We start from the raw sequence: 11,002 nt of genomic DNA, 5'->3' as shown, positions 1-11,002 counted from the left end.
GTACTTCAGCTACGACATGACTTCATATCCCAAACCGCCCCCCCCCTGACCCAATCCCCTCCTCCTCTACCTCCTCCTCTCCCTCCTCCTCTCCCTCCTCCTCCTTCTCCCACAAAACCACTCACCTTCCCTTCACCCCTCTCTCTCTCCTCCCACCTCTAACCCCCCCCCCACCCTCTCTCTCTCTCTCCCGGCGACCCAGTGTGGTCAGTGTGGTCGCATCAGCCGCCCGTAACCAGCCGATCCAAGACCCGTTTTTTTTTTTTACTGTGAGGTTACGATCAGGACCGGGTTTAGAGAGAAGGGCTGTGACCCCCGGTCAGAATGAGGGGAGGACTGGGAGAGGGGGAGGAAGGAAAGAGTGGGAGAGGCGGAGGAGAAGAGAATAAATAGACTGCTGATCTCAAGGTCAATCCATGAAGCTGCATAGCGACGACCACCACCACCACCACCACCACCACCACCACCGGCTCTAGCTGGCCTTTCACTTAAATGTCACCATCAGACCACTGCATCCACCTCTGTCCTTCTGAGGGGAGGGGGGCACCACTCTCAGATACACACTTATCTGGTCTGGCCGACCACCTCGCTCTCTGCATGAACACACACATGAAAAAACACACGCACGCACGCACATGCACGGACGCGCACACACACACACACACACACACACACACACACACACACACGTCTGTCTTGTCTATAGGCAGCTGCTGACCTTAGGCTTCCTCTATTGTCAGTCGTGTCTACCTCTAGTGATTCTATCTCCCTCCCCAGGGGGCCGACCAGCAGACCAAAGGCTACCTCTCACAGGAAATGTCCACTCCACTCCACTGTCTCCACATCAGGCTGAGTGGATTCTTCAAAGCCCCCCCGCCCCCACCCCCTCTTCTTCATTTTGTTCCCAGATTCATTTCCTGATAACATAGCTAGGCTTGTACAAAGCTCTCCCCTCTTCTCCCAGGCCGGTGGAAGGAGATTGGGAACATATCCTGACTGCAGGAGGCTACCATCACAAATGAAACAACCACTGGAATGAAACAGCAAGCACCTGGAACGATATTCATCCTACACTAGTGCAGGTCTGTCTTGAAAAAAAAAAAAAAAAGATGTATCTCAGTGAGACTTAACATAAATAAAAGGTTCAAAAAATGAAAAATAAAAAGAAAGAGGCATCTTTCACTCTTTCTCTCTCTGGTCAACACAACACAAGGCTCTTCTCATTCGAAAAATAGAAGAAAAAAAAGTGGATACTGAGTGACAGATGTCGTCGTCGTCCCTGTCCCCCCTGTCCCGCCCCCTCTCCTGGCTCTGACTGCCTCTAGCTGGCTGGGTAATGAGGGCCAGAGCAGAGAGAAGGGGAGCCATTGTCTTTAGGCTCTCTCTCCCCCTCCACTGTCGATCACCTACTAATTGGTGGCATTTGGGTGCACCGTGCCCCTCTGCCCGAGGGAAAGCCGTGCCAGCTAGCTGCCAGGTTGGGCGGCACCCGTCTGGTCCTGAGGGGGCTTTGGTTGCCACACTGCAGGGGCGGAACCCCAAATCATTCGGCCGCTTATTGCAATAGTTTTCTCCCTTTTCGTACGGTCCTTTTTCCAGCACTGTTTCAGCAGCTACGGTGGATGCCTAGCCCAGCCAGTACAGCTTAGTTTGGCTCAGCTCTGTTTGGCTCTAGGGTGAATGAGGAGTTTGGGTGATGCTCGTCAGGCACAATGATTACTCCAAATAAAGGAGATTTTTTTTTTACATGAAATAAGATTGTTCTAATTATGTGAAGGGCCACAGCCTAATCCATTGTGCCAAATGTTGTGATCTATTGTCACGCCTGGATGTTCAGACCAGCCTTCCGGCAGGTAACAACAAAACACCGCTTGTTGAGCCCCTGGAGCCACTGCTGGCACATAGTACTGTAAATAGCTGCAGGTAAAACACACACACACACACACACACACACACACACACACACGCACACACACACACGCACACACACACACAAAATGCAAACAACCACACATTGCCTGTTCTTGCTCACAGCTTTCTGTCAAATATAAATGAGCAGTCATTCACCCAAAATTTTTACTATACTACCTCCAGGGGCAGTGTGAGTGAGTTGAGTACCCGACACACATACACTTATACACACACACACACACACACACACACACGTCTCTAAACATCCTTTTTCTGATACCAATCTCAACAAACATCCTGTTTACTGGCGTCTTACTATGACATCACAACAACTTGCACACATGAAGCCCCAGCGAGCACTACCACAACACACCAGCTTCAGTCAAATGAACAGTACCGTTGACAAATGTACAGGTTATCCTAAAAATGGACTGGAATGAGAAGCAGACCCCTCTGAAACAGGGCCTAGGCCTGAGGGAGGAGAGTGCAGCTGAAATCACATTCATTTTAATATCCTGCATTTCAGTGGTGCCATATTCTGGTTCCACTTCCAGCGTGACCTTGTCAGAGTGAAGCTCTGAGCTGACATTGTGTAACATAGGGGAGAGAGAGAGAGAGAGAGAGAGAGAGCGTACTAGCGCGAGCAAGAGATATTGAGGACAGAAAAACGGAAAGAGAACTTCAAAGCCAATGAGACAGCAGCTGTAGAATTTTAATAAGCCCCTTTTTCCTCTGATGGCTGTGTGTGTCGGTGTGTGAGGGTGCGCTGTCAATGCTGCAGAGACAAACATGTGCACACTCACGTGCACGCAGACGCACACACACACTCACGCACACGCACACGCACACGCACACGCACTCACACACTCTCACACACACACTCTCACACACACACACAGTCAGATGTGAGAGGCTCATGGTGGCAGGCAGGAGGAGCCAGTGACTCACCTGCTGCACCTCGGTCTCTCCGTTGGACGTCTTCTCCGTGTACACAAACGAGTTGAAGATTCTCTGCAGAGAGACGGAGAGAACGTGGTTAGGATTCAGAACTGTGAGGCTCTCTCATAAACACGTCCTATGAAACACAAGCATTGGCATCAAACCTCCTGACAGGTTTTTTCTTGATTTCTCTCAGCTTTGCTGATGGTCATTAACTCAATTAATGAATTCATTGTTGTATTAGGGTCGTATCAGACACTGATAGAACCCCCTAAAGTATCTTCAGCGATGGGGTTTGTCCTAAATTCAAATACAAAATACACTAAATGGCATACATCGTTGTAAACATCCTGAAGTGTATCTATCTTCACGTTATTGGCGCGGTCTGCCATGATGACATCCAGCACATCTGAAAGGCCCTGTAAGGTCTATTACACCTTCCAGCCCTCTTCAGTGGTCTCCTTAAGGGTGTTTGAGTTTCAGAGAATAAGTACAGTACTCTTCCTAAGTACAAGGTCCTTGGTCCATTTATCTAGCTGCAAATAGGCCATTTCCTGGAATTATGCTGTTCCTTCTAATTGATGTAAATTACAGTAATAAGATTGTGCTCTGCTTACAAAAACCTAAACCTGCCTGTTGAGGGTAATTGGTAACAGACTTTGTCGTCACATTTTATTTTTCCTCTTGTTAGTTGCCAATGGAGGAGCCATTTTTTAACAGGGTTAAATACAGGGAAGGGGAGACACACACACACACACACAGATTGCCATGAGAAAGGTAGACAGATTCAGACACTGCCGGATGGGGATGGCTTTATTCGACACATTCTTAAATTCATCACTATAGAAAACTAAACCAACCGAATCACTCACTCACTCACTCACACACACACACACACACACACACACACACACACACACACACACACACACACACACACACACACACACACACACACACACACACACACACACACACACACACACACACACACACACACACACACACAAGCCATTAGTCCTATGGATTTTTCCAAACTTTATCCCTATACTGTGTAGCAGTATTGATCAAAAACAAGACAAAATGATTCCCCATGAGCCCTAAAAAAAACGTTGTACACACACTGCCTGACACACACACACACACACACACACACACACACACACACACACACACACACAAAGACAACTTTAAGCAGCTGGTCTCCTGGGTACGATGTGCACACACACACACCACTCAAACATCTGGAACAACACTCAGTGCCAGGTACAAACACTGAGAGGCAAAAAAAAAAAAAAAACTGTTAAACAAATGTTTACTTAAAGTGGCAGGTGGTTCACTGTAAGCTTCTCCACTTTGCATGCAGCCTGGTCGGCCACGTTCCCTAGTTCACACACACACACACACACACACAGACACACACAGACACACACAGACACACACAGACACACACAGACACACACAGACACACACAGACAGACACACACAGACACACACACACACAGACACACACAGACACACACAGACACACAGACACACACAGACACACACAGACAGACACACACACACGCGCGTGCAAGCGAGCGAGCACACACACGCTCGAGCACACACACGCCTCACTCCGTTCGCCTGTCCACACCTATTGTCAGACACACATTCCAGAGAGGCACAACTTACCCAGCATGCTTCACTCACACATGCTAACCTGGAGTTCACTCGCTTCGCTTTATTGCATTACTGTGGTAACGCAATAGAGCGTACCCCCCACCCCACCAATAGAGCTGCAGAGGTACCTGTCAAAACAAGCCATGATTCATAGGACCTCCCACAATCAAGAGGAGACATGGCACGCTGTGATAGGTTCCCAAACATCAACAAAGTAAAACTTGTCAGGGGATCAGGTGAAGAAAAGTGGCTTTAGAGCCATTCCTATCCTCTGACTCTTTGTTAAAGGGGAAGGCTCAGGTCATCTACGCAGTCAGGCACGTGTAAGTAAAACATCGGAAAAACACACACACCAAAACACAGCATAATGTTTACAGAACGCAGCGCCAACCCAGAACAGGGGAGGCTGGTGGAGACCGAAAAATCGAAGGACGGGTTTCATTGAATGGAATGGAATGAGGAATGGTATGTTTAATACCGTTCCTTAGTCCGTTGCATGCAATACAATGAGCCCCGTCCTCCGGTTTCTACCTCCACCAGCCTCCCCTGACCCAGAGACGGTACACAGTCTCAGCCCACCTCAGTGGAAAAAGCGCCTAGGATGTTGAACTGTCAAATAAACAACACCCAGCACAAAAACACAAACGCTGCTGCTGCTGCTAGCATTAGCGCTAGCTAGCGCTGGTCTTCCCCGTTTCCCAGAGTGTTTGTTTTTGGACCTGCTCTTGTTGAGCTTCCACAGCCAGGCAGGAATGCCTGGGTCTGAAACCTGAGAGGGCTCACTCCCTCCCCCGGCTGCATGGCCAGGCCGGACCCGGGCCACAAGGGCTCCCCCCCTGACCCACAGTCCCAGTCCCAGTCCCACCCACACCTCAGGGTCACACCACGGGTCACCTCCACACAGAACCAGGGCCTGTGCAGCTGGATGACACATTACCAAAGAAATAGGTGGTGGTGGGGGGGGGCGGGGGGACGCTGGGGCCTCCTTAATGACCATGTACCCCATGTTGAGCTGGAGACATTCAATAAAACAAGATTTTGCGATATATGCCTTGGAATGAATGAGTGAAAGCAAATTCTACCCATGTGTCGTTGTTTTATTTCAAAAGAGTGGTAGTGAAGTAAGATTAGGCCAGGTATTAATCCTTGTGTGTGTGTGTGTCATTTGATTTGAAAGAGTGGTACTAGTGAGATTAGGCCTGTTATTAATCCCCGTCCACTTCCAGGTTAATCCTGACCACAGATGAGTGGCTGAGAGGAATGACGAAAGCTCACACCGGGCTTGATCCTGACCGGGCCGCCACCCGGTCCCTTACACACAGACAATAGGGGGGGGCTGGTTAGACCTGTACCGGCACACATGCTCTTAAGTCAAGTCATGCCCTGTTTGGTATCTATGCAATAAACTACCTGAGAGACCCCGTCCGTCTCAAGTGACTCTCTCCTCAATAGAGCCGGTGTGAGCCGACGCTTCCGGACTTTTGCTCCCGTTTAGAAACAGCTGACGCACACACCCACAGCGAGAATATGGTTCCTGAAATCATCCGGGCTGGTGGAAAGGAGAGGTTGGGGGAGTCGCAGGCGAGGCAGAGAAGCATTTCCTTTAGAGTGTGTGTGTGTGTGTGGGGGGGGGGGGGGTAAACCTATTAACAATTCAGCCATCTTCAAAGGCCAGACTGGAGCCCTGAGCCACAGAAATGTGGGATTGGATTGGTGTGGGAGGAAGAGATACACAGCCTGCTTCTAATCCTCTCTTCAGGGCTGGCTCTGGTCACTGGATCCAGGTTTGGGGGGCCTGTCTGTCTGTCTGTCTGTCTGTCTGTCTGTGGGCATCGCCTGGGCGGGGCACATCTGTAACGTAATGTAATTGTGTGTGTGTGTGTGTGTGTGTGTGTGTGTGTGTGTGTTTCCACATGTGTGTGCCGTGCAGAGGGGAATTGGAGTGACTGGGGGCTCAGGGAGCTACAGGAGAGAGCGGTACAAACAGCAGCAGATGAAAGGACAGACAACAGAAAGGAGTCTGGGATGGAGCTGCTGCTGCATCCTGCTGCAGGTACACTACCCCTGCCTCCTCTCCTCTCCTCTCCTCTCCTCTCCTCCTTCCTTCCCTCCCTCCCTCCCTCCGAGCAGCTCCACTCATTGCACTACAAAGGGCCGGAGACGGGGATGAGGCATCCTAGCTTCGCCTCTGATGTTTTTTGTTTTTTCTACCTCCCCCTGCCACCCCCCCCCTCTTCTTTCTCATCCCCCTTTCCTCCATTTTTCTGACAGCTACAAAGCAAGACTCAGCCGTGCACCTGGGGATGCAGACAGAGAGAGAGAGAGAGAGAGTGAAAGAGAGCGAAAACACTATTCTGTGTTTAGCAACAAAGATTTTAAATATAATGGCACCTCCATCTTCCACAAAACAGACGCCTGTACCCACTCTAAAAATACCCGTCCTCAAACTACCCATCCTCAAATCTTAAAGAGACACTTCACCCATTTTTTTCAACATCACATTCATTATCTCCAGCACCATCCCAGTGTCTATATTATATTATATATATATGTATGAAAACACGGATTTTATGACTGGAAGTTATGAGAAAAGGTCCTAAGGAAATTACCCCCCCCCATGATGTAAATGAATAGGGCCTAACAAACACTTTTTTTCAATCCCAGTTTTCACCTAAAACATGTGATACAGAAATTTAGTGAAGTGTCCCTTTATCTCTAAACCCATACTTATCCCCCCCCCCCCCCCCCCCCCAACACTGAGCTGCAGCCATTTTGCTTCCTGTGACGTCATATTGCAGTGTGGGCCCACATCTGTCCCCTTCCCCATACAGATATCCTGGGGCGTGTTTAACCCACTAGAGAAAGCTTGACCACAGAACGTATCCCGACACACCACATTCAGAACACCACAATCCAGACCAGAGAAACTCAGTCCTAGCTAATCAATTTGTCTCTGTTTCAATTCACACAAGAGCAGGTTGGTCTAATTAAATGACTGGGTTTTTTTCTGTCTGCCAAATGCCTGCTCTTTTCAGAAGACGCTGAGAGTACATTTAATTTGGTAAATCTCACTAACGAACCCTCTGACCCTCGGGCTGCATCTCTAAATCCCTACCCTCCCGCCCGCCCCCCCGCCCCCCTCCTCTCTGCTCTGCTTGGCTGAGGCTTGGAGCACGGCGTGTGATGTGGCTCTGAATATCCCTCTCCAGTTTCAAAATCGTCTGTGCATGCTTGTGTGTGTGTGTATGTGTGTGTGTGTAGTCTACATGCATCTGTGTGACTGTTTGTTTGTGAGTGGTGCGTTAGTTCCAAAATAAAAGTGAGAAGATTTATTTTCTTTAAATGAAAATAGAACTAGAGTTGTCATGACGTTCTGACTCCAGAGGATAATTGATGGCACATGGAAAATACACATCGAAAAACTCAAGTTCTCATGTACAGAAACGCAGAAGTCTAGCACTTAGACATGTAAGAGTAATGATTTCAGTCTGTTGCCAAGGGAACCCGTTTGTGGCACGGGCTAAACACTGCGAGGCCATAAAACACCATGGCATTCCGAGGCCCTGGACACAAAGACCACTGGCAGCAACCACGGATGATGGCTTCTCAACATGGAGATGTCTTAAAAGCCACCATGCAAGACGGGCTAAGGAGAGAGCATGAATAGTAATCACAGGCATCCCCGGAAAAACTAAATGGCCTCCTAAAAACACGACGACAACAACAAGACCATGTCATATGGCGCCCACGCAGCCCTGCCTGTGGCGAACTGGTGATTTGCTCCCTTCTGTAGAGAGGGAGAAGTCAAGTTACCTAAACATAAACAAATAAATAAATAAGGCTTGCCAAAAAACCTAGAATAACATGCATGTTATCTAGCCTAGGTTTGGTTCCCTGCACCATGGTGAACTCTGGCTGTGCCCTGCCCCCGCCGCCCCCGCCGCCCCCCAAGCCCCCCAGCTCCGTTGAGGGAGAGCGGGGCTGTCAGAGAGTGCAGTTCTGCAATAACAAACCCCCTTTTGTGCAAACAGCAGAGGGCCCGTAGAGACTGAGGCAGGGTCGCCCAGCAGATCCCCAACACTGATCCCAGGCCCACAGACGCTCTGGTTGCACTCGCTGCTTCACCAGACACCAGATAATGCTTTCCACATGTGAGAGAGAGAGAGAGAGGGAGGGAGGATAACAATGACAACAGTGGATAGGCTGGGTGTTTTATTTCTGTCTCTCTCCCTCTCTCTCTCCCTCTCTCTAACCTCCCCCTCTCTAGCATACAACATACATCAAGGGCTGCAGCTTCAGATGCTACTTGTTAAGTGTGTCCAACTTAGAGAAGGAACAGTCCTGAGAACAGTCATGCGTTAGTGGAAAGAGTAGTCATAAAAACCATAAACATGTAGGCCTAGGCCTATTCAATCCACCAGCTTCAAAATAAAACGTGTCCTTAGGCAAACTACAACACTACAATACGTTTACTTAGAGGCAACTGAATTTCAGCAGAAAACATTATAAAAAAATAAATAAAAAAGTCTTAAAAGAAAAAGAAGAAAAACAGAATACTAAGTACTGGGAAACGCTTCCTCCTTACCCCCCGACGGAAAACACTTCTGAAGAGAGACTCATCTAACAGACACGGTAGGGGAATGCCACCTGCGCGGCAGAATTAACAACTCAGGAGTTCTTTCTCTCTGTGTTGCGAGTTCAAATTCACTTAAAAAAACCTGTCTGGATGCCTCATATATTCTTCGCCGTGTTTACAAGGACTAATGAGATGAAGCGTGGTGTTGTTGTCTGAGACTTTTCTTTACCCCTGTCTAGAAATAGCGTATTGTGAGTCCCACACTCTGCTGCAGAGGGCTGACGTGCAGCTTCAAAGAGAACACAGGCTCCGGCAATAGGACGACGAGCGGAGAGGAGAGAAAAGACAGAAAAGCTCACACCTCCGTCTGACATTCCGTGTGCTCATCCATCTCTCCAGATCATAAAGCCCCCGCTCTCTTTGCTTCCTGTCGTACAGACGGGAGTCCTGGATCTGGGCTTGAGCCAGGTCTAGACCCTGTCCTGTCCCATCCAACTGCTGTTACAATGCTGTCTGGAGCTCTGTGTCCCGAGAAGAGGGCCCACATCTAATCCACATAGTAGCAGTAAGACAGGGATGGGGAAAACTGAAGCCATTACGTTGGTGGCCATTTTCACTTTGGGGCCTACAATCTAAGAGAGCTTGTGCTTTCCAGCCCAGCCCAGCCCAGCCAAGTCAGGCCCAGCCTAGCACTGCCTAGCCCAGCCAAGTCAGGCCCAGCCTAGCACTGCCTAGCCCAGCCAAGTCAGGCCCAGCCTAGCACTGCCTAGCCCAGCCAAGTCAGGCCCAGCCAAGTCAGGCCCAGCCCAGCCAAGTCAGGCCCAGCCTAGCACTGCCTAGCCCAGCCCAGCCAGACTGTGATAATGAAAGCACTCAACGGCCCTTGCACCCAGACAGAGCCAGGTTAAATCAGACATGGTAAAATGGTAAATGGACTGCACTTATATAGCGCCTTTTTTGCTGCTCCAAAGCGCTTTACAACGGCCTCTCATTCACCCATTCACACACCAATGGCGGCATGTGTGTAGAGGTGGAGACCTGCAGTCAATCAACCATACACACACACCAACACAAAGAGAAACCATTAGAACTAGGCTGCTGTACTCAATCTATCAAGTCCTGGGGTTAGGGCCTAATACAGCACTCAGGGATGAGATCCAGTACACTGAGGGGCATACAGTGGAGGTCAGAGGTCATAAGGCTTCTGCAATGACTATGGGACTGGGGTCTTTCTCTTCCTAAAGTGCTGTTTTACTAGGGGAGGCATTAGAGGTCGTGAGGTTACGATGCTGTTATAGACATCCCCTTCACGTCAGGGTTAGGGGGTAAGGGATCCGACCGATGACCTCATCGTCTCATGATGTCAAACTAATTGACCATTATTAAACAGGTTTCCACCGCACGATTGCACAACGCCGCAATAACTGAAGTTCGTCCAATGCCAACGGAATCGCGCACACATGCTGGAGGGCAGTGCCAAGCTCACTGAGGACGGGAACCACAGCATGTCATTAGAGTGTAACCGAGGTATAACGGTTCCAGCGGCAGATCAAAGTCACATACCTGAGCGTTTCCATTGAGCTGATAAAATTAAATTAAATTAAACAAGAGTGGAGGGCCAAAACAAAACCTCCCATCCAAGTTTCCTAAGAAATGTTAGAAAAGTAGATAATGACGTTTGGCAACTCGGGGGGGTTTAATTATACTTTCCTATATATTAGAAGTGTGTGTGTGTGTGTGTGTGTGTGTGTGTGTTTATGCGGCCACTATTCCTATACCAGTGTGTATCAAAGCTATTCTGCAGAGCTATTCAGCCCTTCAATGTCAAGTGATTGATAAGAGTGTGTGTGTGTGTGTGTGTGAGTGTATATGTCTGCTCGCCTAGGGCCTAGCATGAGTGACTAAGTGGCC

General features: G+C 49.1%; 1 pseudogene across 1 annotated transcript in view; it reads right to left on the bottom strand.

Annotated features, from left to right (window-relative positions):
* The window catches only part of LOC308154999 (VWFA and cache domain-containing protein 1-like), a 45,217-nt pseudogene that overhangs the window by 14,569 nt on the left and 19,646 nt on the right, over positions 1-11,002 (bottom strand). The window contains exon 2 of the transcript in view: positions 2,860-2,922. The product of the transcript in view is annotated as a VWFA and cache domain-containing protein 1-like (transcript). The remainder of the gene's footprint in view (positions 1-2,859; positions 2,923-11,002) is intronic.

This window comes from Nansenia antarctica, assembly GCF_963989245.1.
Source record: "Nansenia antarctica genome assembly, chromosome: 1".
Classification (NCBI taxonomy): domain Eukaryota; kingdom Metazoa; phylum Chordata; class Actinopteri; order Argentiniformes; family Microstomatidae; genus Nansenia; species Nansenia antarctica.
The sequence above is the reverse complement of the archived record's forward strand: the minus strand, read 5'-3'. Positions and strand labels throughout refer to the sequence as shown.